Raw genomic sequence first — 27,270 nt, forward strand, 5'->3', positions numbered from 1 at the left:
TGTAGAGGTATTAGGCTGTTCGATATATAGGATCATGTCATCTGCAAACAGGGACAGTTTGACTTCATCTTTTCCAATCTGGATGCCCTTTATTTCCTTCTCTTCTCTGATTGCTCTGGCTAGTACTTCCAACACTATGTTGAATAGGAGTGGTGAGAGTGGGCATCCTTGTCTAGTGCCTGTTCTTAAAGGAAAAGCTTTCAGCTTTTCTCCATTCAGGATGATATTGGCAGTGGGTTTGGCATATATGGCTTTAATTATGTTGAGATACTTTCCCTCTATACCTAACTTATAGAGGGTCTTTGTCATGAATGAGTGCTGAACTTTATCAAATGCTTTTTCAGCATCTATAGAGATGATCATATGGTCCTTGTGTTTGAGTTTATTAATATGGTGTATCACATTTATTGATTTGCGTATGTTGAACCAACCTTGCATCCCTGGGATGAATCCCACTTGATCGTGATGAATAATTTTTCGTATGTGTTGCTGTATTCTGTTTGCTAGTATTTTAGTGAGGATTTTTGCATCTATATTCATCAAGGATATCGGCCTGTAGTTTTCTTTTTTGGTTATATCTTTACCTGGTTTTGGTATCAGGATGATGTTTGCTTCATAGAATGAGTTTGGGAGATTTGCGTCCGTTTCAATCTTTTGGAATAGTTTGTAAAGAATCGGTGTCAATTCCTCTTTGAATGTTTGGTAAAATTCTGCTGTGAATCCATCTGGTCCTGGGCTTTTCTTTGTTGGGAGCCTTCTGATAACAGCTTCAATCTCCTTTATTGTTATTGGTCTGTTCAAATTTTCTACGTCTTCACGGTTCAGTTTTGGGAGCTTGTGTGTGTCCAGAAATTTATCCATTTCCTCCAGATTTTCAAATTTGTTGGCGTATAGTTGTTTATAGTAGTCTCGAATGATTCCTTGTATTTCAGATGAATCAGTTGTAATATCGCCTTTTTCATTTCTAATTTTTGTTATTTGAGTCTTCTCTCTTCTTTTTTTTGTTAGCCATGCTAATGGTTTGTCAATTTTATTTATCTTTTCAAAAAACCAACTTTTTGATTCGTTGATCTTTTGAATTGTTTTTTGGTTTTCAATTTCATTCAGTTCTGCTCTGATCTTAATGATTTCTTTCCGTCTGCTAACTTTAGGATTGGATTGTTCTTGTTTTTCTAGTTCTTTAAGGTGAAGTGTTAGGTTGTTCACTTGCCATCTTTCCATTCTTCTGAAGTGAGCATTTAATGCAATAAATTTTCCCCTCAATACTGCTTTTGCAGTATCCCACAGGTTTTGGTATGATGTATCATTGTTTTCATTAGTTTCAATAAACTTTTTGATTTCCTGCTTGATTTCTTCTTGGACCCATATGTCATTAAGTAGAATGCTGTTTAATTTCCATGTGTTTGCATAGTTTCCAGAGTTTTGTTTGTTATTAATTTCTAGTTTTAATCCATTGTGGTCTGAGAAGATACATGGGATAATTCCAATTTTTTTGAATTTATTGAGACTTGATTTGTGACCTAATATGTGATCTATCCTGGAGAATGATCCATGGGCTGATGAGAAGAATGAATATTCTGAGGTTGTTGGATGGAATGTTCTGTAGATATCTGCCAAGTCTAATTGGTCTAAAGTGTTGCTTTGATCTTGTGTTTCTCTGCTGATTCTTTGCCTAGATGATCTGTCCAATATTGATAGTGGAGTGTTGAGGTCCCCTGCTATTATGGTATTAGTGTCCATCTCATTCTTTAGGTCTAACAAAGTTTTCTTTATAAACTGGCTGCTCCTACATTGGATGCATATATATTTATGACTGTTACATCTTCTTGATGGATAAAACCTTTTATCATTATGTAGTGGCCCTCTTTATGTCTTTTATGGTTTTTAGTTTAAAGTCTTTTTTATCAGATATAAGAATAGCTACTCCAGCTCTTTTTTCATTTGTATTTGCATGATATATCTTTTTCCATCCTTTCATTCTTAGTCTATGTGTGTCTTTATAGGTAAGGTAAGTCTCTTAAAGGCAGCATATAGTTGGGTCCACCTTTTTAATTCAGTCAGTCAATCTGTGTCTTTTGAGTGGGAATTTAATCCTTTTACATTAAGAATTGTTATTGAAAAGTGTTGATTTACTCCTAGCATTTTATTGATTTTTGTTTGGATGTCTTAAGTGTCTTTTGTTCATTTCTTTCTGATTTACTTTTTGTCTTCTGTATTTATTGGTTTCTTGGGGTGGTAGATAAACTTATTTTTCTCTTCATTGTTAGTATTTTTATTTTGCTAGTGGGTTTTGATTTTTTTTTTGAGTTTTTATGGCAGTGGTAGTTATTTTTCAGGTACCAAACCCACTACTCCCTTGAGAATTTCTTGTAAGGGTGGTCGTGTGGTAGTGAACTCCTGCAGTTTTTGTTTGTCTGAGAAATATACTATTTGCCCTTCATTTCAGAAGGACAGCCTTGTGAGGTAAAGTATTCTTGGCTGGAAATCTCTGTCTTTTAGTAGTTTGAATATATCATCCCACTCCTTTCTGGCTTTTAGGGCTTGTGATAAAAAGTCTGATGTTAGTCTGATTGGGGCTCCCTTATAGGTGGTTTGACGCTTCTCTCTTGCAGCTTTTAAGACTCTCTCTGTCTTTGAGTTTTGCCAATTTGACTATAACATGTCTTGGAGAAGACCTTTTTGGATTGAATACTTTTGGGGATCTTTGAGCTTCCTGAACCTGAAGATCTGTGTCTTTTCCTATACCTGGGAAGTTTTCTGCCACTATTTTGTTGAATATGTTTTCAATGCAATCTCCTTTTTCCTCCTCTTCTGGAATACTCATGACTTGGATATTTGAGCACTTAAGGTTGTCTGATATCTCCCTTAGATTTTCTTCATTGTTTTAAATTCTTTTTCCTTTTTTTTTTTGTCTGCCCGTGTTATTTCAAACAGCCCATCTTCAAGGTTAGAAGTTCTCACTTTTGTTTCTGCAAGCCTGCTAGTTAAACTCTCTGTTGTGATTTTTATTTCATTGAATGAATTCTTCAGCTTGGCAAGCTCTGCCACATTCCTTTTCAGGGCATTGATTTCCTTGTACATTTCTTCTTTCAAGTCCTGTATACTTTTCCTCATTTTATCGAGTTGTCTAGCTGAGTTTCCTTGTATCTCATTTAGTTTCCTTAGAATTATTGCTTGAAATTCCTTGTCAGCCATTTGAAGGGCTTCTTGTTCTGTAGGATCTAGAGCTTGAGAGTTATTACCCTTTGGTGGTGTACTTTCTTGATTTTCCATATTCCTGGTATCTTTCCTTTAGTATTTAGTCATTGTGGCGAGGGATTTCATGGTCCACTCATTCAACCCTACTGTCTGACTAGGATCCTGCCTGGACTGCCAATCCGTGCCTGTGTGTGGAAGTTTCGGCCTCTTTGGGCCATGGTGACTGTACTGGGCTGGGAGTCCAGCAGCAGTGCCTACCTGTTCCCATGTGGGTGCCTCGGGGCACGTGGTTGCCGCGGTTCATGGTCTTCTCTGGGGGGCCTCTCTGGTCGGTGCACAGTTGCCCAGGCTGGGGGTGGGGTCCCAGGATGAGCAGTTCTATTAAGTGGAGGTCAGACTCTCCAAAGAGAAAACAGCATTAAAATGTCCAGAGTTCACTTTGCATTATATTTAGTACCCAAAAATTGAATAGAGGAATGAACACTGCTGTTGGGAAGAAAATCTTCCCTTTTTGCTCAGTATACCCAATTGTATACTATTCCCTGATTATTACAGAAAAATGCTTGCTTTCTTATAAATTTTTGAATGTGTTAGAAATTTCCAAGTGGTATAGAACTTTCCAGGGAATAAGAAACTCTGGAAAAATTGAGGAATTGGTAAGAATTTTTTCCTTGATTTGTAATGTAGTAGAAAGACAATGTGACTTTGGACCATGCAGTAAGACCATGGGGCTGAGTTATCTGTTATACTTAATATTTATCAAGTTGGGAAATTTAGGGACTTCCTTGAGCCTCAGTTTCTTCATAGGATGTGTGTGAGGATTAGAAGAAAGACATGTAATATAGCTAGTATAGTGCCTGACACACATTGGCTCTCAGTAAATGGGTAATGTTGTGATGGTTAAAATCTCTTCTTTCTAGGGATTCAATGCAAACTCTAATATCTCTTCTAAGCCTGACCTTTCTGGCAACAATAGTTCCTCTGGCTTTTACCTTTACTATAAACTTCTTGTTTTGTGTACCCCAATGTTATGGCCATTATGATTATTTAATCTGCAAATAGTCAGTAATATCAACTTACAATCTAGCTAGGGAGATAGGACACAGGTAACAGGACAAGGCATAACAAGTGCCAGTGAGTGATGTAGATGATTAGGTGCTATGGTACTGCAGATAAAGAAAATAGGACCATGGGTTGGGAATTTTGAGGACTTGAGCAGACACGGTCAACAATTTATACTTGGATAGACTGTTAGAGAGGGCTGGAACCTAGAGCCAAACCTGGTTAGGTAGGGACACTGGACAGGGGCATGAGAGAACAGTAGAATCTTAGATATTGGTTTGCAAAACATGGTATCCCAGTGGTAATGGAAATAGATCAGAGCCCAACCAAGTGTCTGGCAAAAATGTCAAAATAAAGCATTAAGATGTCCCAATAGGTAGGCAGTGCTCAGCGATGGGAGATTTGTGGGTGTTGATATTCAATAGTTGAGGCAGAGAGTTATGTACAGTTTGATACTGAGGACGTTATGCTCTGTGATTTTAAAAAATTGGCCGGCATGAGCATATTCTCTCTGTACCCTGACGAGAGCCTCCTCAAATCAAAGTCATTACAAGTGAGCATTCTTTGGCAGGTCTCAAGCATCCCAGCTGCTGCGGGCAGAGCCAACAACTTGTCTTTTCCCCAAATGGTGTTCAGCCCTGGAACCAGGACTTGAGAGCCTAGTAGTTGTTACTATATGGATTCTAATGACTATAGTCCTGGTGTCATATTTTTTTCAGCTCTGAAAAAGCTCTTGTTTTTAGAGTTAATAAAAGCATTGAAAAGTTCTGTGAATTAAAACAAAATAAAAAGATATTAAAACTGCTCTTTTTTCATTCTTTCACTTTTTCCTCTCTATTCTTCACAAACCCAGCAAACATACTGTCTTCCAGTAAACTCTATGTTTATGGACTAGCAGAAATGATGAATCATATGGTCTGATTTTGTCCTGATGTGTAGGAATGACATACTACAAGGAGTGTTACATCAGAGATAAAAACACCTGGGTAATGTTTTTTTCAGTGGCACTAATTAGATGCGTATCCTGGGGCAGATTACTTCACTTTTCTGTGCGTTAATTGCTGTAACATGAGGAAGTTGTACTGGGTGCTATCTCTATAATTCTAACTCTAAGAATCAGGGATTTTATAAGCTATGCAAGAGTAATGGCATATTTTTTATGTGACCTGCTTTGGAAAATTGATTTGCCTGTCCAGTGGACATGTATTGATTGCTTCTTTGGTGTCTGTTTCTTCATTTCTCCAACAGCCTTTGGTTTTTTTTTTTTTTTTTTTTAAATTTTATTTTGTCGATATACATTGTGGCTGATTATTGCTCCCCATCACCAAAACCTCCCTCCCTTCTCCCTTCCCCCTTCCCCCCCAACAATGTCCTTTCTGTTTGCTTGTCATATCAACTTCAAGTAATTGTGGTTGTTATATCTTCTTCCCCCCCCCCGGTTTTGTGTGTGTGTGTGTGTGTGTGTGTGTGTGAATTTATATATTAATTTTTAGCTCCCACCAATAAGTGAGAACATGTGGTATTTCTCTTTCTGTGCCTGACTTGTTTCACTTAATATAATTCTCTCGAGGTCCATCCATGTTGTTGCAAATGGCAGTATTTCATTCGTTTTTATAGCTGAGTAGTATTCCATTGTGTAGATGTACCACATTTTCCATATCCACTCTTCTGATGATGGACATTTGGGCTGGTTCCAACTCTTGGCTATTGTAAAGAGGGCTGCGATGAACATTGGGGAACAGGTATACCTTCGACTTGATGATTTCCATTCCTCTGGGTATATTCCCAACAGTGGGATAGCTGGGTCGTATGGTAGATCTATCTGCAATTGTTTGAGGAACCTCCATACCATTTTCCATAGAGGCTGCACCATTTTGCAGTCCCACCAACAATGTATGAGAGTTCCTTTTACTCCGCAACCTCGCCAGCATTTATCGTTCAGAGTCTTTTGGATTTTAGCCATCCTAACTGGGGTTAGATGGTATCTCAGTGTGGTTTTGATTTGCATTTGCCGAATGCTGAGTGATGTTGAGCATTTTTTCATATGTCTGTTGGCCATTTGTATATCTTCCTTAGAGAAATGCCTATTTAGCTCTTTTGCCCATTTTTTAATTGGGTAGCTTGTTTTCTTCTTGTAAAGTTGTTTGAGTTCCTTATAAATTCTGGATATTAATCCTTTGTCAGATGTATATTTTGCAAATATTTTCTCCCACACTGTTGGTTGTGTTTTAACTCTTTTAATTGTTTCTTTTGCTGTGCAGAAGCTTCTTAGTTTGATATAATCCCATTTGTTTATTTTTCCTTTGGTTGCCCGTGCTTTTGGGGTCGTATTCATGAAGTCTGTGCCCAGTCCTATTTCCTGAAGTGTTTCTCCTATGTTTTCTTTAAGAAGTTTTATTGTTTCAGGGTGTATATTTAAATCCTTAATCCATTTTGAGTTGATTTTAGTACACAGTGAGAGGTATGGATCTAGTTTCATTCTCCTGCATATGGATATCCAGTTATCCCAGCACCATTTGCTGAAGAGGCAGTCCCTTCCCCAATGAATAGGCTTGGTGCCTTTGTCAAAGATCAGACGGCAGTAAGTGTGTGGGTTGATTTCTGGATTCTCTATTCTATTCCTTTGGTCAGCATGTCTGTTTTTATGCCAGTACCATACTGTTTTGGTTATTATAGCTTTGTAGTATAGCTTAAAGTCAGGTAGTGTTATGCCTCCAGCTTTATTTTTTTTGCTCAGCATTGCTTTGGCTATGTGTGGCCTTTTATTGTTCCATATAAATGACTGGATAGTTTTTTCCATTTCTGAGAACAATGTCTTTGGAATTTTGATGGGGATTGCATTGAATTTGTATATCACTTTGGGTAGTATGGACATTTTGACTATGTTGATTCTTCCAATCCAAGAGCATGGGATATCTTTCCATGTTCTTGTATCCTCTCTAATTTCTCTCAGCAGTGGTTTGTAGTTCTCATTATAGAGATTTTTCACCTCCTTGGTTAACTCAATTCCTAAGTATTTTATATTTTTGGTGGCTATTGTAAATGGGCAGGCTTTCTTGATTTCTCGTTCTGCATGTTCACTATTGGAGAAAAGAAATGCTACTGATTTTTGTGTGTTGATTTTGAATCCTGCTACTGTGCTGAAATCATTTATCAATTCCAGCAGTTTTTTTGTAGAGGTTTTAGGCTGTTCGATATATAGGATCATGTTTGACTTCATCTTTTCCAATCTGTATGCCCTTTATTTCCTTCTCTTCTCTGATTGCTCTGGCTAGTACTTCCAGCACTATGTTAAATAGGAGTGGTGAGAGTGGGCATCCTTGTCTAGTTCCTGTTCTTAAAGGAAAAGCTTTCAGCTTTTCCCCATTCAGGATGATATTGGCAGTGGGTTTGGCATATATGGCTTTAATTAAGTTGAGATACTTTCCCTCTATACCTAACTTATAGAGGGTCTTTGTCATGAATGAGTGCTGAACTTTATCAAATGCTTTTTCAGCATCTATAGAGATGATCATATGGTCCTTGTGTTTGAGTTTATTAATATGGTGTATCACATTTATTGATTTGCGTATGTTGAACCAACCTTGCATCCCTGGGAGAATCCCACTTGATCGTGATGAATAATTTTTCGTATGTGTTGCTGTATTCTGTTTGCTAGTATTTTAGTGAGGATTTTTGCATCTATATTCATCAAGGATATCGGCCTGTAGTTTTCTTTTTTGGTTATATCTTTACCTGGTTTTGGTATTAGGATGATGTTTGCTTCATAGAATGAGTTTGGGAGATTTGCGTCCGTTTCAATCTTTTGGAATAGTTTGTAAAGAATCGGTGTCAATTCCTCTTTGAATGTTTGGTAAAATTCTGCTGTGAATCCATCTGATCCTGGGCTTTTATTTGTTGGGAGCCTTCTGATAACAGCTTCAATCTCCTTTATTGTTATTGGTCTGTTCAAATTTTCTACGTCTTCACGGTTCAGTTTTGGGAGCTTGTGTGTGTCCAGAAATTTATCCATTTCCTCCAGATTTTCAAATTTGTTGCCGTATAGTTGTTTATAGTAGTCTCGAATGATTCCTTGTATTTCAGATGAATCAGTTGTAATATCGCCTTTTTCATTCCTAATTTTTGTTATTTGAGTCTTCTCTCTTCTTTTTTTTGTTAGCCATGCTAATGGTTTGTCAATTTTATTTATCTTTTCAAAAAACCAACTTTTTGATTCGTTGATCTTTTGAATTGTTTTTTGGTTTTCAATTTCATTCAGTTCTGCTCTGATCTTAATGATTTCTTTCCGTCTGCTAACTTTAGGTTTGGATTGTTCTTGTTTTTCTAGTTCTTTAAGGTGAAGTGTTAGGTTGTTCACTTGCCATCTTTCTATTCTTCTGAAGTGAGCATTTAATGCAATAAATTTCCCCCTCAATACTGCTTTTGCAGTATCCCACAGGTTTTGGTATGATGTATCATTGTTTTCATTAGTTTCAATAAATTTTTTGATTTCCTGCTTGATTTCTTCTCGGACCCATATGTCATTAAGTAGAATGCTGTTTAATTTCCATGTGTTTGTATAGTTTCCAGAGTTTTGTTTGTTATTAATTTCTAGTTTTAATCCATTATGGTCTGAGAAGATACATGGGATAATTCCAATTTTTTTGAATTTATTGAGACTTGATTTGTGTCCTAATATGTGATCTATCCTGGAGAATGATCCATGTGCTGATGAGAAGAATGAATATTCTGAGGTTGTTGGGTGGAATGTTCTGTAGATATCTGCCAATTCCAATTGGTCTAGAGTCTTGTTTAGATCTTGTGTTTCTCTACTGATTCTTTGCCTAGATGATCTGTCTAATATTGACAGTGGGGTGTTCAGGTCCCCTGCTATTATGGTATTAGTGTCTATTTCCTTCTTTATGTCTAATAGAGTTTGTTTTATAAATCTGGCTGCTCCAACATTGGGTGCGTACATATTTATGATTGTTATGTCTTCTTGATGGATCAGTCCTTTTATCATTAAGTAGTGTCCCTCATTGTCTCTTTTTATGGTTTTTAGTTTAAAGTCTATTTTGTCAGATATAAGAATAGCTACTCCAGCTCATTTTTCTTTTCTATTTGCATGGTAAATCTTTTTCCATCCTTTCACTCTTAGTCTGTGTGAATCTTTATGGGTGAGGTGGGTCTCTTATAGGCAGCATATCTTTGGGTCCTCCTTTTTGATCCAGTCAGCCAGTCTGTGTCTTTTGATTGGGGAATTAAGCCTTTTACATTAAGAGTTGTTATTGAAAGGTGTTGATTTATTCCTAGCATTTTATTGGTTGTTTGGTTGTCTTAGATGTCTTTTGTTCCTTGCTTTCTGATTTACTGTTTGGTTTCTGTGTTTGTTGGTTCCTTCGGTTGTAGATAGCATTTTTGTTTGCTTGTTTTCTCTTCATGAATGCCATTTTTATTATACTAGTGGGTATTGATTTTTCTTGGGTTTTTATGGCAGTGGTAGTTATTTTTCAGGAACCAAACCCAGTACTCCCTTGAGGATTTCTTGTAAGGGTGGTCATGTGGTAGTGAACTCCCGCAGTTTTTGTTTGTCTGAGAAATATACTATTTGCCCTTCATTTCGGAAGGATAGCCTTGCAGGATAGAGTATTCTTGGCTGGCAATCTTTGTCTTTTAGTATTTTGAAAATATCATCCCATTCCTTTCTAGCTTTTAGGGTTTGTGATGAAAAGTCTGATGTTAGCCTGACTGGGGCTCCCTTATAGGTGATTTGACGCTTCTCTCTTGCAGCTTTTAAGATTCTCTCTTTATCTCTGAGTTTTGCCAATTTGACTATGACATGTCTTGGAGAAGGTCTTTTTGGGTTGAATACATTTGGAGATCGTTGAGCTTCCTGGATCTGAAGATCTGTGACTTTTCCTATACCTGGGAAGTTTTCTGCCACTATTTTTTTGAATATGTTTTCAATGGAATCTCCATTTTCCTCCCCTTCTGGAATACCCATGACTCAGATATTTGATCGCTTAAGGTTGTCTGATATCTCTCTCAGATTTTCTTCCATGTCCTTGATTCTTTTTCCTTTCTTTTTGTCTGCTTGTGTTATTTCAAACAGTCCATCTTCAAGTTCAGAAGTTCTCTCTTCAACTTCGACAAGCCTGCTGGTTAAACTCTCCGTTGTGTTTTTTATTTCGCTGAATAACTTCTTCAGTTCAGCAAGTTCTTCTACTTTTTTTTTCATGACATTGATTTCTTTGTACATTTCCTCTTTCAGATCCTGTATACTTTTCCTCATTTCATCATGATGTCTAGCTGTGTTTTCTTGTATCTCATTCAGTTTCCTTAGAATTATCACTTGAAATTCCTTGTCAGTCATTTCAAGGGCTTCTTGTTCTATAGGATCTAGAGTTTGAGATTTATTAACTTTTGGTGGTGTACTTTCTTGATTTTTTGTATTTCTGGTATCTTTTTTTTGACGTTCATTCATTGTGGCAGGGGGTTTCACAGTCCACCGGTTTGAGACTAATGAATAACTAGGATGTTGCTGTGGTTGCCAATTTGGTATGGCTACCTCCGTGGCTGCTCTGTTGGCCTCTAGTGCCTTGTGTGTGTGGTTGCCTCAGGTCTTGGGCTTTTCCGGGGAGCCACCTTTCTGGTCAGCTTGGACTCTGCTGGGCTGGTGGATCACGTACCACAGGGTGTGTGATCTCTGTTGAGCTTTCACTTCCTGTGCAGGACTTCTCCCTGTTCCGTGTGCTCTGGCCTAGGCTGTTGGATCGTGCAGTGGCGACCCCTCAGGGTGTGTGGTTTCTGTCGAGTCTCCGCCTCCCTGGCCGCACGTCTCCCCATTCTGTGCGCACTGTGCTGGGCTGGGGCGTGTCTTCTGCAACCCTCGTCTATCAGCTGGGCCTTCAAGACCCTGCTCGGCACCGCCTCGCCCAGGAAGTCTACCAGGTTTCTGCTAGGCACAGACGACCGGTCTCTGGGTGCCTTTGTAGCACTGTGTAGATCTTTCTTGGGACTTATTCACCTTTGTATCCCCCCGGTAGAAACCGAGTCTAGCGCCTGCCTGCAGCCAGCTCTCCAGCAGGTTCTAGCGGACCTGGGAACTCTCCTACCGCTCTGTTCCCAATCAGAAATTCGTTAGGCTTTTTTCCGAACTGGTGGCCACAGAGATGGTATCTGCCTCCCAGTAACAGGAAGTAACCGGGGGTCGGAGTCCAGGCTGTGGTGGAGTGACAGTCGGCCTGCCCGTACTTCCTTGCCCTCCCGACACTGGCTGGGACACCCCACGCCACCAACCCGCCAGAGAACCGCGGAGGGAGTGGGAGGGGAGACGGAAAGCCCTGCGCCGGGCCAAGCAAGTGGGAAGGCTCAGTCACAGCCGAGCCGGGTGGAGCTGCCTGCACCTGGGAAAATGGAGGCAGCACCGGGCGGTGAGTGGCCTGGTGGTGCAGGCGGGAGCCGCGTGGGCATCCACCCCCCGAACAGAGCTGTGCCAGGGATCACTCACAGTGCTGTGCCAGGTCGGGTGCTCGCTCTCTGTCTCTGGTTTGCCGCCTTTCCCAGTTCTCGGCCGCTGCCGCCTCGGGCTGTTCAGTCGCGGCGCGGCTCGGGCGCTCCCAGGAATCTTCTTTAATGCCGGCCTGAAACCTCGAATCCTGAATAGGGCAGCTGGCCGCCTTCAGTGCGGCCCCGGCCTCCGGGATCCTGTCTGCTTCCACAGCATCCCTGGCGCCGTTTTCCCTGTTTCGAGACTCGCTTTTGCAGCTAAGAATCAGTTCTTTTCCTGCTCCACACTTCAAAGCTGTTGCCTGTAAATGAGGCAGCCTCTCCTGCCGGGGGCAAAGTGGCGGTCACCCTCCACGACTGGCCACCAGCAGCGGTCCTCCCTTAAGAGATGGCAAGAGGAAGGTCCACAAGTTTCCCGGCTGCCTGAGGCCCAGTGGCCGCCTTTTCCACCTCAGCTACTCCGCGCCAGCTGCCGCAGCCACCGCCATCTTGAAACCCATCCAACGGCCTTTGGTTTTTGTCTTTAAGGTTATGTCCTACTTTGCTCAGCTTATGGCTTACATGGAATGAACATCACTGCTGGCTCCAGTGGTGGATCCTCACTGGCTTCAACTAACCAGTGTATCCCATTCCCTGCATGTGGGAACTGGTTCCAGGATGGGCATCTGGCCCAATTCAGGCTGCTGAGAAGGGAGTAACTTTCTTTGCTGGAGGCTCCTGGGGAGGAGGCTTCTTTTTCTTTTATGAGAGCTGGCTGAAGAATGGAGGGAAGGAGAATGATGAAAGCCAGGCAGGGGACCAGATTTTGCATGTCTTTGTGGGCCACGTGAAGAAGTTTAGGCTCTGTTTAAAGCAGAATGGGAGGCCAGTGCAGGGTTTCATGCAGAGGAGCAACATGATCAGATCAGCATCCAACTTAGACTACATCTGGCTCAGAGTCATGGGGCCCCCTACCTCGGTTCTGTTCCTCTGAGTGTCTGCACAGTTTCCACTTCCTAACTGCTTCCCTCTTTGCTGTTAAAATACCCTTACACTGGAAAAAGTATGAAATGCATACTGCTTCTTCCCTGAACTGGTTTCAGCACTACCATTCTAGCAATTTGTTTTTCCTGGTAAATCTAATTTTCTTTCTTAATTATGGTTTGGATTTTCAGTAGCTCTGATTTCCTGTAAATCAGCATTGATTTTCAGCTCTTAAATCTTCAAAATGGGATACGGCAGGGCAGGCATGGACTCTACCAGCCTTGTCTGTGACTGGCTTCCCTGTGGCAAGCAGCTGCCAATGAGGCTCATGCCGTGGCCTTTTGGCATTTTTTGTGCAGCCAGAGAATAGACCCATCAGCACTTATCTCTGCACTGAGTAGCTGCCCATTCTGACCTGCGGGTATCTCTCTGTGCTTACTACTTCCTGGGATTCTCCATACTGGAAATCAGAACTAGCCCCAAAGTTACGAATTGAAGTCTTTAGTCCCCTCTTTTTACATGCCAAAGTAAGCACATTCCTCTGTTTTCTTGTACTCTAACAGGATGAGCCTTCTTTCTGGGTCTGATTAACGCCTGCAGGGCAGGGGCCTCTTCTTGCCTCTGTTTGCTTCCATAGAAAGTGCTGGGCACAGTGAGTACTGGATAACATCAGTAGAACGACTGGAAGGGGAGAGAGATGAAAAAGTTCTGAGTGTGGGATGGAGGGTTCTCAGAAACATAGCATTTTGTTGAAAAAGGCTGGCAGTTGGGTGGACAGACCTGAATATCATGTCTGACAGTTTGAAGAGCACCTGATTGGTAATCAGACTCACTGTTCTGAAGTCTGCTCCAGACCCAACGTGTTGACTGATAGGATGTACTTCTCAACAGAGACTACTTCCAGAAGTCTTTTACTGGGCAATTCCTCTCCTAAATCTCCAATATTGTTGAAAGATTTAAATAAGACAATCCATGTAAAGTGCTTAGGAGAATGTGTGCAACAATTTGCTGTGTATCATTGCTCTCATAGAGGTTGCCGTCATCGTAGAGAGCTGCTGGTCTCTGTGAATGGAGTTGTAATTATTCTTCCCTAAAGGCTGTAATCCTCTCCCTTATTCTCTGATCTATTGATTTGTTCAACAACTATTTATTGAGTGTTTAAGTGTGCCAGATACTAATTTTATCCAGTTGAAACAGGTATATAAAGGCTGCTTTATTTTCTGAGACTTTGGTTTCCTCTTGAGGCATGGCATGCCATTCATTCAGGAAATGATAACTGAGTATCAATTAATGGTGTGGTCACTTGTTTCTACTTGTGGACCTAGGGCAAGAGGAGATGATATCAGTGGAGTAATGCATAGGTGTAGTATTGTGAAATATATATTTGGTCATATTGTTACCAAACCCAAGTCCAGCAGCCTACTGCCAAAAAAAACCCCCAAAAGACCTGAAAATCAAATGTTGGTGAAATAGGAAGTCAGCTTTATTCAGGTATAGCAGTAAGTAACCCGAGGGAGATGTTAGGCTAACCCATCTCCCCAGTAAACATGAAGGAGATGGCCAGACTAAAACCATCTCAAAGACTCAGATATACTGAGGAGTTTTTATAGTGGGAGTTGAGGAAATGGAACGTGGGAAGTAAAAAGCAGAAGGGAGGGAGACTTGTAAGGGGCCAGGTGCAAATTCTTGCCAAGGCTCCATCTGGCTTCTGTTACGGTCCTTGATGTTATCTTAGGATCCTGCAGGATTTTGATTTGCTTTGGGGTGGAATCAGCTTAGCTGTATTGATGTCTTCCTTGGTTTCTCAGGATCTGGATAATACATGCCTAATGGTAAGTTTGCAGCTCGAGGCCATCCAGAAGACAGCTTTACATTATGTAAATAATGTCATCCTGCCCCTAACCAAAGTTCAAAGTAGCCATGAGGAAAGAGAGAACTCAGAGAAACAAAGCCTAAAACAACAACAACAAAAACAAAAACTGTGTCTTTTAAAAATTTCCTATAACCCATGTGGTTTTAAGTCCCAACATGGCTTCAGTCCTGCTCACTCCAGTGCTATGTCTCTGTTTCCTGTCATATAGCTCCTAAAAACCTTGGAGTCTCCAGAGTGATATGAGTGTATTTTGTATGCCAATGGATGACCGGTGGCTGGGGCCCCCTGGATGCCTTCAGCCCTCTGGGGCTGGTCACCAGAAAGACCAAGACATGATTAGAGAGTTAGAACTTGCAGCCCTACCCCCAATCTCCAGGGAGGTGAGAGAAGCTGAAGGCCAAGTTGATCACCAATAGCCAGTGATTTAACCAATCATGCCTACGTGATAAAGCCTTCATAAAAGTCCAAAAGGATTAGGTTTGGGGAGCTTCTGGATAGCTGAACACGTGGAGGTTCCTGGAGGGTGACACGCCTAGGGAGGGCATGGAAGATCTGCACCCCTCCCCCACACCCCTCCCTACGCACCTCTTCCATCTGGCTGTTCGTCTGTATCCTTTGTAATATCCTTTATAATAAATGGGTAAGTAAAGTGTTTCTGAGCTGCTGTGGCAAAATAATCAACCTCCAGGAGGGAGTCATGAAACCCTGATTTAAAGCCAATTGGTCAGAAGTATAAGTGACAACCTACTACTTGAGACTGACATCTGAAATGGGGGTCAGTTTTGTGGGACTGAACCCTCAACCTGTGGGATCTGAGACCATTTCCAGGTAGATAGTGTCAGAACTAAATTGAATTAGACACCCAGCTGGGGTCTGCTACAGAAATACTTGCTTGGTGTGTGGGTAGGCCCTTTTCCTCCACCCCAACTGGTGTCAGAGTGTTGAGTATTGAGTGGAGAGTAGAAAGCAGGCAAAAGCTCTCCCACCCTTCCCCATCTCTTTTAATAGGTTTTTTTTTGCTTTATCTTGACAAATTATTATCCACCCTGGCTCTGTTTATTCCCCAACCTTGCTTTGTATTTCCCTATAGCACATTTCACCACCGGCTATATTGTATATTTTATATTTTGTTAATTTATTTGTTTATCGTCTGCTTCCCTGCACTAGAGTATAAGCTCCACAAAGGAAGAGTTTGTGTTCCGAGCTACTCCCAGCATCAAACAGTGCCTGGCACATGTGCTCTATAAATATTTATTGAATGAATCTGTCCCACCTTTGAAGACTCTGTTTTATGCTCTAGTTTTTTCCATCCTTTCCCTAGACTCTTCTCTAGAGCTGGAGTTGTCTGGTAGAATATCTGGCTATTTTGGCTTATTTTACCTTGCTCTATGGTGCTTTGCAGATCACACACAGTGTTGAGGTATTAAGGTATATGGAAAGAGGCAAAGTGACATAAGGCCAGTGGAGTAGCTTGCTAACAACCTCAAAGATTTTATTTAGATGAGAGCTGTTTGGTTTATTCAGAATCCACCGGGAATGATTCTTATCTGGAAATAACACATGCTTACTCTTTACTGTACTGAATGCCTTAGCTACATTTTATTACTTAATCCTTATAACAAATCTAGGAGGTCAGTATTATTATCTAAATCTTACAGATGAGACAATTGAGGCACAGACTGGTTAACAAAACTGAAGATCACACAGGTAATTAGTGTCCATATTGGGAATTGAACCTTGGTCTTACTGATAGCAGTGCTCATGCACCACTAGGCTATAGGCTGTTTGAAATTGCTATTATGGGCTTCAATTGTATATTTGTACCTGTTCTTTGACTCTGAAGGAGGCAAACTGGCATACTCTTATTGGTTCCGGAGACCAGAGGTTGCCTTGCAGACACTTTTCACCACAGTGCAAGACTGTGTGTGTGTGCATGTGTGTGCTCATGTGTGTGTGTTAATGTGTGTGGGGGGGTGTACATCAAGTATAATGATAATAATGTACATGGAGAGATCAAGATGCCTTTTAACTACTTCTGTGGGAGGTGATTTATAATCAGTGGGAAGGGACTTCTTAAGCAGGTTATTTGAGCTGCTACTAAACTGTTTTTTGACTTAGCCCGAAGGGTAGCTTTTCTCAAGTTATTTGAAGATAGTCCCATAGGAAACCAGAAGGGGGAAGCTACCCTTTATGGGAGATTTATTAAAAAATGCAGAGATCAAGGCCACACTTAGGAGTCTGATAAAAAGATGCAACAATGATGGAAAGAGAATCCTCCCTTATATTTGTGAGAGCAACAGGCTCAACACAGGAGACTGGTGGGGCAACACTGAGAGGCTGGAGAAGGCAGTGGGGAAAGGCATTAGTGTTATTGTGGTGGCATCACTAGCAAGTCAGGGCAGTATGGGCAGGGGCTGGTGATCTGTGTAGGGAATGACTTGGGCCACTTCAGTATGAGGAAGTCTGGGCCTTGGATCCTTAGTGACCTCTTTTAGTAGTGGCGTAGAGCCCTGGTAAACCATGGTCTTAATAATAATGACTGACACCTAGTATAGTACTTACTATGTGTTAAGTCCTTATCTGAGTCCTTTGTATTTATTACTTGAAGGTCAAATTGTCGTCTTAGTTGACCTAGTAAGTGGCAGATGCCAGGCAGTTAGCTTCAGAGTCAGTGTGCAGAACTATCGTGCTGTTTGGATTCTTCTATGTGCCTTAATGCAGGTTAGCTTTCCCTGCTCCAGAAGTGCAGATCCTGGCTGGCTGCTTCACAAGTACATGCCATTATTAATTGGTAGGATAAGGAGGGGATCATTTCAAACCTCTACTTGGAAAATGACTCTCAAAGAACATCCATTGTTCATATTGAAACATATTGAAGACATGTTTACTTGAATGAAGAATGAAAGAATTCTGCTTATAACGGTATGAGAGCATCCTCCTTGAATACCGTACCCTTGAACAACTCAATCTAATGACAAAAGCCAGAGACTGTTTATGTACTAAGCTGGACAGTTCAGAGCAGGTGGTAAAGTGGAGCTTTTTGTATCACAGCTGGGAAAATGATGTTTCTTTGAAGAAAAATAAAACCCCCAAATGGTATTTTATTGAAAAAACAAAAAGTCCAGACCCCTGATATGTTCTCCCTTCTCCTCCTCAGCTCAGGCAGGGCCTGTTTTGAAAAGAAGCCTGACATTCCTCTTACAGGCTTAATATAGTCTTATATTAATAGTTCACAATGAACTACCTACACTATCCTTCTGCCCTTGAAGAACTTATGTTCCACTGAGGGAAAAAAATAAAGCCGCTTATTCACTTTTCTCTATTCTCAGAGCTCTCCATATTGATTCTTTTCCTTTTTGCTAAAGAAAATAGGATGCAGAAGTAGGAGCTGATCCATGAGGCTGGGGAAAGTGGGCTGTTTTTTGAAAGCTACGCCAGCAGCCAAGAACCACCCCCCCAGAAGTTGAAAGAAAGAGCAGCTGCATCAAAGGCGGTCACAGCAGTGCATGGGTCCTGTGTGTCCACGCAGCCCTGGCCACCCTGCCTGCTGTGGGCCACTTCTCCTACCCACTCCGAGGAAACTTCCATCTGCCAGCCCACTGAGCTCCACGGGGAAGGCGGCTGTAGTGTGTCTATCTGAAAGACAAGGAAACAACATAGTCATATAAAAGAGATTTAGACTGCATCAGGATAATGATGCAAATAATTTATTTGTGCAGTTCTTACTATAGAAAACAGATTTGGTTATAAAAATCAAGAAGATTAAAAAAATGTTTCTTTTCTGTCATCAAATTTGGTTTTTTAAAAGATGTCAGAAAACAAAAACAAACTTGCAGCAAGATAAATAATTGTGTGCTGGATCCATCAACAGAATGAGTTGTTGAATCCACACAATGTTATTTACTGTTTCAGGGGCACACGTGGTTTCCAAGTGGTTTCTTGCCACTTTGGCCTTCAACTGGCTTTGCTATTTTCCACTGAGGGGTGTCTGATTGTCTCCATCACAGCCTTGAGTTTGAGAAAAAAGCCCATGGGTTGACCGATTGGTGTTCCAGCTGTTCCTGGGAGTGGATGTACTGGCAGGGGTGGGGGAAGTGGGGATGATTCGCATGAACACTTAATTTGTTGTAAGAACTCCAATTAGAACGTGGCTTCTAATCATGGAAGGAAGATTGCTTCAGAACAGGTTAGAGAGGATTGGTGTGTGTGAATGTGTGAGGGCACACCATGTGGCGTTGCTGCTTTGTATCGCTTTACCCTTCAGTCTGAAATAGAAATGTGCTCATTGGGATTTGTTGATTCATGCTGCTGACGATACGTGGTAATGCCACAAGTATGGGAAGAGCGTCTAAGTGTGTGGTAACTCAGCCTTCTTCTTTTTCAGATGTTCTTTTCTTCTAAGCCTTGATTTTGAAAGCCTGGCAAGGAGTTTGTTGAGAGACAAATCTATAAAGACTCTCCATGTGCTCAGCGCTACCATATTGTAAATAATCCTCTTAGCGGTGCTAATCTTCTAATGAGGCAGTGGAGAAAAGAAGATGAAAATCCCAGCTAAATGAGGCCTTTTTGCAAATTGTATCAGAAAACAGCTAAGAAGCCAAGCAGTACCTGCTCTTTTTATTTCAAGAAAGTTTGTGTAATAATACTAATAAAAAAGAAGAGTTTTGTTCTGAACAGAAAATACGAAATACAGCCGGAGCTATTTCCTATCCACCTGATGCAAGGAAATACCAGGTGGCCTCTCTGGCTGCACCCACCAAAGCAGGATGGGGACCTGGTGTGACATCTGCTGTGACAGAGATGGGGGCAATGGTCCTGGAAGAAGGAAGCCTGAGTCTGCTCGTGAGGAAAGAGAAAGCTTCATGGAGCAAATATGAATCTTCTGGTCATCCCTGTGTTGATATCGTTACTCGTAAGGTTGTCATATTTTTTTGGAATCGAAAAACAAGAGGGAGTCCCTTTGAGATGAGGCCTGAGGAAGACAGTGTTTGCAAGGGGCAAGGCAGGAAGGATGGATTTGGTCACTGTGTGAGGAGATGGAGGGGAGCCAGGAAGCATTAAGACATTCGAATCTTTGGGAAGTGCTCACTGATAATCAAGCAGAGCTTTCTTCCTGTGGATCTCTGTTCATTTTTTGTCTTTTTTGTGGTAAGGATCTCGGTTACTGTCTTCTGCTGTAGACCTTCAGCCGCTGCTGCTCCTTCCTCCTGGCATTGCCCAGTGTAATTTCAGCCACAGAGGAAAAGAGGTAGCGTGAACAGCCGCGGGAGATCAAAGTAAATGACAGAAATGTTTTCTCAGCTTAGAGGAGAGCTTTCTTCTCTGCCTTTGTGACTTTGTGGACTGTTCACCTGGAATAGAAGCATCAGTCTGCTGGGGAATTAGAGCCTTTAAAGTGGCTGCAGGAATAACGGGCACATCTCCTCAGAGGCTCCTCCCCGCTTGCTTCGATCATTTCAGTGATTTCCTAGTTTGTTTCCCCGCCTCCTGTTCCCTTCCCATTCCGAGTTCACCAAATTATTCATCCTCAGATGAACAGTCACTGCCCAAATCAGGGCAGACAGGAAGAGAGAAGAGGAATTGGTATCCAGACATCCCACCTCCTTCTGTCACCCTCCAATAGTCACCATCTTAATGGTTGACAGCCACCAAATTAAGCATCCTCAGGCAAAGTCCGGATTCTATCACTTCATGACCCAAACTCTGTAGAGGCTCAGGAGGGCTCACCAGATGCTGTTCACAGTGTCAGTCTGCCCCTCATGGCCTACCACAGTCAGGCTCTGCTCCCCTTTCCAGATTCATGCTGCTTATTCTCCATTGGGCCCCCCAGATGCAATTTCTGCCCTACTCTGGGATTTGGGAGGCTGATATCTACAGATGACCTCACCCAGGCTCCCTTACTCTCTGGCTTTTCCTTGGGTTAGGCCACTGGCAGGCATGGTCAGGCTGTTGGAAGGTGACAGAGGGAGGTGGGATGTCCAGATATTTATTCCTCTCCCCTCATCCCATTGATTTTGGCAGTGATGAAGTTTTGTTCCTCTGCCTACGCCATGGCTAACATCCAGCCACACCTCTTTCACGGGGTTCTGGTAACTCCACCCCCTTCCTTTGTCACTTCAGACCCATGGTGGAAATGGCCACCTACTATGGCTAGTCCCTTTCGGCTTTATTGTCCCATGGTGGATACTTTACCTTACCCACTCCTCTTAAATGATAGCTTTACTAAATGATTTCCCTTTACTCTTTTGGTGTGTTGTCTCTTTCTTGTGGGATCCTCACTATCTCCATCTTGTCGTCTCTTGCCAGGCAAACAGAACCACCTGCTATTCCCAAAACACACCACTTTCCTTTCTCTGTGCCTTTTTTTTTTTTTTTAAAGATGACTGGTAAGGGGATCTTAACGCGTGGCCTTGGTGTTGTCAGCACCACGCTCACCCAGTGAGCCAACCGGCCATCCCTATCTGGGATCCGAACCCGTGGCCTTGGTGTTATCAGCACCGCGCTCTCCCGAGTGAGCCACGGGCCGGCCCTCTCTGTGCCTTTTAATTGCTAGTTTTCTTAATCTAGCACCATGGAAACTCAGGTTTGGAGAGTCCTATGAAGTGGTCATCTAGTCCAGTATCTGAGGCTTCAATTCTCTCTCCACCTCTTTTCTAAATAATCATTAGTCTTTGTTTAAATATTTCTGGTGGCAGGAATTCACTTCCTCTTAAGGCAACAATACTCATTCATTTAATTCTTTCAGTGGACATTTTTGCTGCCTACCATGTGCTAAGTGCTGTGTATTGTCTCTCCCTTCAGGAAGCTCAAAATGGGGAGGAAATGGATGTACGAATAAGAAATTTTGGTACCATGTGATATGTGTTACCTTAGAGATATTCAAAAATGCTTTGAGAACATGGACAAGTGATCAGCCAATTCTGTCTTGGGCAGTCAGGAAAAGTCTACTCAGATGAGGCAATGCATGAGATGAGAGTTGGAGGATGGGTAGAAGCTCTTCAAACACAAAACACACCAGAGAAAGGGAACAGGAAGGGTAAACACACAGACGTTTAAGAGAGCTTGGTGTGTTTGGGCAATGACAATTAGGTAAGGCTGGTGAACTTGAGAGGGTGGCAGGAGTTGAGTTCTTTCTCATATGCATTTAAAATTCATCAACACCGTACATATGCAGAATGAGTCTAATGAGTCTTCTACTTGAAGACATGTGCACAGTCTCCTCTCTTTTCTTAAAGAAGAAACTATCTTTTTAATGGCTTCCTGGAAGTGTAGCATTATTGCCCCAACTTAGAGGTAAGAAAACAGAGGCTTAGAGAAGCTGAGTGACCAAGGACATTTGATTAGCAAGCGGTAGAGTTAGGATTATAACCCAGGCAGTCTGATTCCAGAGTCTGAGCATGAAGCCACTGTGTCATTCTGCCATGTTCCTTTCTCATGGATTCAAGCTCCTGCATCATCCTGGTGGTCAACTTCAGGTCACTCTCTAGCTTGTCAGTTTTCCTTTTGAGGAATAATATCCAGGATGGATCACAGCATTGTAGGAGTTGTCTGATCAGTGCAGGATAGAGCGGGACTAGCGTCTCCATTCGTTCAGAGGCTGTTCTCACAATGCTGGAGACAGAGATAGCATGGCCTTTATACAGTTACATATTTTAGGTAAATAATGACCAGTCCATAGTCAACCAACATGCCAAATCTCTACTTTTCTTTATATTCTCAGTTTAAATATCATTTTTTTTGACACCTTAGACTAGTTTAGGTCTCCCTGCTGTATGCTGTCGGAATACTCCCTGCTTTCTCATCTATAATACTTATCACATTTTATGGTGGATGTTAATTGTCTCTGTCTTCCCTGATGAATTTTTAATCTCCCTAAGGACAGAGGCCTTATCTTGCTGCCATGGAATCCCCTTTACTTAGCATCTGGTAGGCATTCAGTGTGCATTTGTTGAATGAATACAGTCTTTTCATTGTTTCTATCCCTCCTTGACTCCAAGGGTCACCACTATCTTGATTTCAGACAGCACTGATTAATTTTGTCTATTTTGAATTTCATATAAATGAAATCAACCAGAATGTAATCTTTTGTGTTTGGCTTCTTTTGTTCAACATATCATGTACACTATTTTCAATCTATGTTATTTCCTACCAGAATTCTAGGATGGTTCCCAAGATTTCCCACCCATTCCTCTGGTATACATGCTCTACCTAATCCCCCAGACTGGGAATTTGATGGATTTTCCTCCCCTCCCATGATTAGACTGTGTTATATGGCACAGTTGGCTTTAGAAAGGAAGATTATTCAGGTGGCCTAACCTAATCACATGACCCCTGTAACAGCAGAGAGTCTTCTCTCACTGACAGCAACTACCAAGAAAATTTTAGCTACCAAGTCCTACGATTGCAAGGAACTGAATTCTGCCAACAAAAATGAGCTTGAAATGAACTTTCCCCCAGATCCTTCAGGCAAGAACTCAGCCCTAACACTTTGAATTCAGCCTCATAAAATCAGGAGTAGAGAATCTAGCCATGTTGTGCTGGACTCTGGCCTACAAAACTGTTCACTAATAAGCATTATTTTTTTTAGCGTGTAAGTTTGTGGTAATTTCTTACTCAGCATTAGAAAAATAGCACAGTTCCCCAACTCTTTACTAGTTTGTAGGTAGTAATCCCATAAAACAAGCTGCCTTATTATATAAACATTTTGCAGCTACTGTATTACAGAGGACGCATCAGGAAGTTATATTGCTTAAAGCTAGAAAATTTTATGGATGCTTTCCAAAGATTGCTTTGTGACCAAGATGAGCTTTTGGTTATACAGTTGCCCTATGTATCTGTGGGTTCCACATCTGTGGATTCAACCAATCTTGGTTAGAAAATAATTTTAAAAAAACCCACAAAAAATAACACTATGACATTAAAAAATAATACAAATAAAATAACGATGCAGTATAACAACTATTTATATATCATTTACATTGTGCTAGGTATTATAAATTATCTAGAGATGATTTAAAGTAATGAAAGTACATGGGGGATGTGCGGAGGTTATATGCAACTACTATGCCATTTTCTATAAGGGACTTGAGCATCCTGGGATTTTGGTATCTGTGAGGGTTCCTGGAACCAAGACCCTGTGGATACCAAGGAATGACGGTACCAGCTTTATCAGAGTTTAAGAGTAACCCATCATAGTTGTGTGGGTTTTTTTCTCTCAAGCTAATTACGAGTTCAATTGATTGTCAAGAGCTTGGCACTTACCTGGCAATACAGAAGTGTTGAATTCCAGGCACCTGAATTTGAAACCTGGCTCTGTCAATTATTAGATGCATGCCATGAGCAAGTTATTTACCCCCTTATCAGCCTCATGTTCTTTGTTTGTGAAATGGGCATAGTAGTGCCTCCCTTGCAGGCTGTGTGGGAGGCTTGGAGAGGGGGTATTTAAAGTGCTATTCTACTTTTCTCACACTCTCTCCTTCATTTATCCTAGCCCCTTTGTCGCTTTCTTTTTTCAAAATGAGGTTTTACAGGAAGACACTAAAAATAAACCAAGGAAAGAGAGCAGTAAGAAAAGCCTTTTGGTATTCATCATTAGTTTCTTTTGTAATTGACTTATTTGTTAAGTTCAGCTTGTTACCATAAGGAATACTAAGAAATGTTTTCTGCCCTAAAGGGTCTGGTGTTCATATATCATCTTCTTATTTTTGTGTTTTTCCAGTGTTCTCTTTTTCTGATTACAAGGGTGCGGTTCCTTTAGGAAGTGGGATTGCTCTAGTGTATTTTATAAAGACCAGTGAAGTAATCTTTCCACTGTGACCTATCCTTGGAAGAGAGAATGGGAATGGGAGGGAGAAAGATGTATTTTTTCAAAGTAGTGGCACATGAGTGACAATGCCTGCAGCTTGTGGTGTACAGGAATGTTTCTGTAACAGAGATATAAACACAGCATTCATGATTAAGTGTTTTTTTGTAAGATGGAAAAATCAATGACTAGACTGGGAAAGGAACCATCATCATGGACAACTACCATGGTTGGTGTCAGTTGCACAGAAGGACCATAGGCTTGAGGTTGAAGATGCTCAAGTTATTAAATATCCTAAAAAAAAATCAGTTTTAATTTTCCTAATTGTTTCCCAAAACACACTTATAAAAGACAGTCCTGTGTGGTTGAATTTGGCTGTTGTTACCCAGACTTACAGACCTTAGGAAATCTATTTTTTTCTGCCATAAAAGCCAATGAAATTCTAATGCTTCACTTGGGAATTGTGCTTGAATTTTGAATACAGATGTGTGTTTATGTCTTAATTTCCCATCAACGCAGATGTTTACTTCAGACAGATAATCATTCTAGATGCTTCTTGGATGTTCACCCAAGTTTTTCACAAGGATATTGTCTTCTAGTATTACGTAACAGAGCAGCTGCTCGTATCTTTTACACTTTTTGGAAACCTCTTTAACTTTTTTTTTTTCTTAGTGAGTGTTTCTACAGGAGTGGGGTCATTTTGTTTCAGTGTTAGAGTCTCTTCTCTTTGAAGGAAAATAGTTAACTACTTCTATAAGTTGAGGGGTAGGAAAGAGAGAGGGATGTAGAAATATTATAGGTGATATTGCTGATATAGATTGCTGTTATGGTAAAATGGGGTAATAAACTGAAATAATACAATTTCATTCTTATTTTACAATAGCGGTGACCATGAACCTGGTTTCCAGTATCAGATGACCCAAAATTTTATACCATATTTAATCGACAATAAATGAGATGTAATTATACTTACTGTGTAAGGCTTTCTAAACACCAAGTAAATCAGATTAACTGTGCACTGTAGTAACCAGTCTTAAAGCATTTCACTGGCCATAATACAGGATCACATCAAAGTCTATAGATGTTTTATCTTTCTAACTTCTGTTTTTCTCTTTGCATCAAGTTAGAGTGAGAGAAAAGGTCTTCATCTAGGGCTCAAATTCAGTGTTTCTTTCAGTGAGATTTGGTAGGCATTTAAAAAAAAGCTTTTTGGAAAGATTTGGAACAACTAATAGATTTATGGAAAATTCATTCAGGGATGCTTGTTTTTGTGCTCCTTTTTCTTACACAAATTTTTCCTGTAACAATTTTTGATCTTTCTGATAACAAAGTTGACTAGATAATATGTCTGTATGCCATTTGCTCTAAGCAGTTTAAGAAGCAACACAGGTGTGCCCAGCCAAATTTTTTGTTTTTTTACTTATTTATTTATTTACTCTTTTTTTGAGGTATAACTGAGAAATAAAAATTGTATATATTCAATCTTTTTTTTCTTTTAAAAGATGACTGGTAAGGGAATCTCAACCCTTGGCTTGGTGTTGTCAGCACCACGCTCAGCCAGTGAGCCAACCAGCCATCCCTATATAGGATCTCAACCCATGGTCTTGGTGTTATCAGCACCGCACTCTCCCGAGTGAGCCATGGGCCGGTCCATGTACATGATATCTTAATTACCACAATCAAACTAATTAATTAATATATTCATCACCTGATGTAGTTATCTTTTTTTTTGATGGAGAGAATATTTGAGATCACTCTCCCAAAAAATTCCAAGTGTACAGTACATTATTATTAACTACAGTGACCATGCTATACATCAGGTCTCCAGAACTTTATTCATCTTATAACTGCTACTTTGTATGCTTTGACCATCATGTCCCCATTTCCTTCACCCTCTGACTGCTCTTCAATTTTCTGTTTGTATGAGTTCAAATTTTTAGGATTCCACATATAAGTGAGATCATGCAGTGTTTGTCTTTCTGCGTCTGCCTTGTTTCACATAGCACAATGTCTTCCAGTTTCATCCATGTTGTCACCAATGGCATAATTTCCTTCTTTTTTTTAAGGCTGAGAAATATTCATTCTAATATAAATTTCTGTTGGTTGAGAACTCCAGAAAGACTAAGGGTAAGTTTGGAGTTTGAAATAATGAATAACATAAAATATAGACTTTTTCTCCAACACCCTCTACACTATGAAAGAAAATCCTGTACACAGCTTGAAAAGAATTACTTAAGGAAAATGCTGCATGCTCAGAGGGTGATAACTTATGGAACTCATTATTTCAAGAGGCTGAATATATAAACATGGTCAAGAAACCATAATGAAATTATTGAGGAAAATGGATGATTTGGGGATAAGTCTGAAGCTTCTGAAGTTGATACTATGAAGGATGACCATTGAGTGTGACAGGTATCACTGTCAGCCAAGGACCCCAGGGCGGAACATGGGTCTTATCCACCAGGACATTTTTTAAAATGGCAACTTTATAACTTGTGATTCCTCTGTACTTCTAAGTGTAGATAGAAAATGAGAACGTGAAGTCAGAATGCTTGTAACTATGTCAGCATTTTTGATGAAGTGGAGCATGTGGTATAATTCTCCGATTGTGTGTCAAACTCATTGACATCTTGGGATGTTGATGGATATTCTCCCTCTCTTAATGATTGTGTTAGTGAAGTTTCCCAGGAAAAGTAACCCCATCTGGCTCTTGAAATGCAGCTTGTAAACTCCAAATAGACCCTTTGATAAAAGCCTCTTTTTAATTTAAATATTTCTAAAATTTTATTGGTCTCTCACCTTGCTTCAGCAAGGTGGACACCAGTGGTGGTTAGGAGCTGGTGCTCTCAATGCTGTTGACAGGTTTTGATAACTGGTCAGGAAT

The sequence above is a fragment of the Cynocephalus volans genome, chromosome 8 (genome assembly GCF_027409185.1).
Source record: "Cynocephalus volans isolate mCynVol1 chromosome 8, mCynVol1.pri, whole genome shotgun sequence".
NCBI classification, from domain to species: Eukaryota; Metazoa; Chordata; class Mammalia; order Dermoptera; family Cynocephalidae; genus Cynocephalus; species Cynocephalus volans.